The 2,889-nt window shown below is 43.8% G+C and overlaps 1 non-coding gene across 1 annotated transcript; it reads left to right on the forward strand.

The window, feature by feature from the left end:
- Nucleotides 1-343: 343 nt before the first annotated feature.
- Nucleotides 344-449, forward strand: LOC120105668. The gene has a single exon (XR_005508012.1). It is a non-coding gene; the product is annotated as a small nucleolar RNA R71 (small nucleolar RNA).
- Nucleotides 450-2,889: the final 2,440 nt, after the last annotated feature.

Here is a 2,889-nt window from a genome sequence, read left to right on the forward strand (position 1 = left end):
GTGGGATGGGCTAGAATAGATAGTACACACTTGTGCTTGGGAAGAGTTCATGTAATACCCACCTATCATCAGTTGATCAATCTTATGGGACAATGCATCTACCTTGCTAGACAGGTCCATAGAATGACTTATTTCACAAATGGTCCCTTTTCTTTGAGAACTCAGGGGTGCTTGACGAGAACAAGAAGCATGGTGGAGGGAGTTTTCATTAAGATTTTCAAATAATTGCCATGCTTCATGCTCATTTTGAAGCATGAATGTCCCCCCGCATGCGGCATCAATCATCTGACGGTTTCATTCAATCAATTCGTCATAGAAACATTGCACTAGCTGCTATTTAGGTATTTGATGATGTGGGCATTTACGGATTAGGTCTCGAAATCTCTCCCAAGTTTCATGAAATTCTTCTCCCGCAGTTTGGGAGAAGCTTGTGATGGCACGTCTAAACTGGTTCGTTCTTCCAATGGAAAAGTATTTTTTTAAGAATTCTTGTTGCATTTGATCCCAAGAACGAATCGAGTTGGCTTCTAAAGAATTCAGCCATTGTTTGGCTCTATCTTTAAGGGAGAAGGGGAATAATCTAAGTTTTAGAGCATCATCAGTAAAGTTCTGAATCTTGACAGTGGTGCAAATCTCAAGATATTCATCTAGGTGTTTATATGGGTCTTCATTGGTGAGCCCATAAAAAGATGGAAGCATTTGGATCACACTAGACTTTATTTCATATTGTACAGCTGCTACCTCAGGTAATCGAATGCAAGATAGGGAAGTGTAAATAGTGGGAGTAAAGTACTCCCTCAGGAGTTTGGGTTGTTCTTCAGCCATCTCAGGAGGTGGGGATGATTCTAATGTTCTAATCTCAGCTCGAATATTCCTAAGGGTCCGTTCTATTTCAGGGTCAAAAGGTAATAGGTCACGTACTCTAGAACGACTCCCTTGCATACACTAGTACTTGATCAATCAAGCATGCAATAAAAGAAAAACACATAAATCCTTGTATTTGTCCTAAAATCACTAGACAGCTCCTAACTGGTTTGAAGAGGGCACCTAAGCCTCCAATCCGATCTAATGAACCGAGTTGACCAGTATGGAGTGATTGATTATAACCTTATTTGATTTTGATGAGCTCAAAGCATTTGAGTATATCTTATGTTATACTAATGAATTCAATCTAGTGTTTCAGTCAAATATTTGTGAATTTATGTTTAAGTGTCTCTAGCTTTGGTTCAATACACTTTGGCTAAGTATAGAAATCAATTTGAACCAAAGTCTGAATCTCGAGTCGACTCCGGAAGATTACGAGTCGACTCCAAGCGTATCAGAAGCACTGGCACAAGCTCGAGTCGACTCCGGCACATTACGAGTCGACTCCAACTGAGAACAGACAACCGGATAGAAAGATAAATCTCAGACCCTGTCACCGAGTCGACTCCTGAAGAATTAGAGTCGACTCCGATGCTTGCCGAGTCGACTCCAGCAAAGTACGAGTCGACTCCATGGAGTAACAGACAGAAAGACAGAGAAGCCATTTTGGACTCTGAGAGCCGAGTCGACTCCCGAAGAACTCGAGTCGACTCCGACGGTTGGCAGGTCGACTCCTAAGGAAGCAAGAGTCGACTCTCAGAGAAATGCAAGGCTAAAAGTCAGAGAGCCAACTTCGGTGTCTGAGAGCCGAGTCGACTCCCGCAAAGTCTGAGTCGACTCCAAGGCAGTTCAACTCCAAAGACAGAAGACTGGTACTTCGGTGTCTGAGAGCCGAGTCGACTCCTGCAAAGTCCGAGTCGACTCCGAGGCAGTTCAACTCCAAAGACAGAAGATCGATATTTCGGTGTCTGAGAGCCGAGTCGACTCCCGCAAAGTCCGAGTCGACTCCGAGACAGTTCAAGTTCAAAGACAGAAGACCTGTCTTTCCGGCTCTGAGAGCCGAGTCGACTCCAAGAAAATTCGAGTCGACTCGAGGAAGTAAAATCGAGAGGATGATTTTGGAATCCTGAAGATCGAGTCGTCTCCAGAAGGAAAAGTCATCTCCGGACAATTGGCGAGTCGACTCCAGAACGGGACGGCACTTTATTTCGAATTTTGAATAGTGGCCGAGTCGTCTCCAGTAAAGCATGAGTCGACTCCAGCAACACTCGAGTCGACTCCTGATCGAGCGAGTCGACTCCGATCCCAACGGACACTTTGACAGGAGTTGCAGAGTGTGCAGAACAGCCATCAGTCTGTGTCTAACGGCTATTTTTTGTTGGGAATGGCTTAAATAGCCTGAGTGAACAGTAATAGAGTAAGAAAAAGAGACTCCATTCAAAGCAAAAGAGATTTCCACCAACCAAAGTCTCTCTAGAGTGATTACAAGAAAAAGAATGAAGAAGTGCATTGAAGTCAACTCTCCAACCATCTTCCTCACATTTAAGGCTCACCTCCTGACAGCAAATCTACATCACATTCAAGAGGAGTCAAAGAGTTTGAAAAGCCCCTTTCTCCACCTCCAAAAATCTGGTTGAGGGCTTCTAACTCCTCTTAGCTTATATTGTCTAAATACGCTTTTTGAGAAGCTTTCTCTTTTTTTGTTACAAACTATTTGTTTCTTACTTGATTCAATCAGGGGATTGAATCAAGGGTGTTAAGATTTGTTGGTGAGCCAAGGTTAAAACCAACGGTGTAAGGGTTTGATTGTGATCCCGAGAAAACAATCGGGTGGTTCTAGTCGGTGAGCCTGTAAGAACCGACCGAGTTCGTTGTGATCTCGTAAAACAACAAGTTGGGTTGTGAACTTGTAAAACAACCGGCTGTAATCCGAGGGATTATAGTGAACTCCCAAGTGAGGCTTGGGGAGTGGACGTGGGAGCAAGGGTTAGCTCCGAACCACTATAAAATCGCCTGTGTTTGTGA

Source organism: Phoenix dactylifera, unplaced genomic scaffold (assembly GCF_009389715.1).
Source record: "Phoenix dactylifera cultivar Barhee BC4 unplaced genomic scaffold, palm_55x_up_171113_PBpolish2nd_filt_p 000340F, whole genome shotgun sequence".
In the NCBI taxonomy this organism is placed as follows: domain Eukaryota; kingdom Viridiplantae; phylum Streptophyta; class Magnoliopsida; order Arecales; family Arecaceae; genus Phoenix; species Phoenix dactylifera.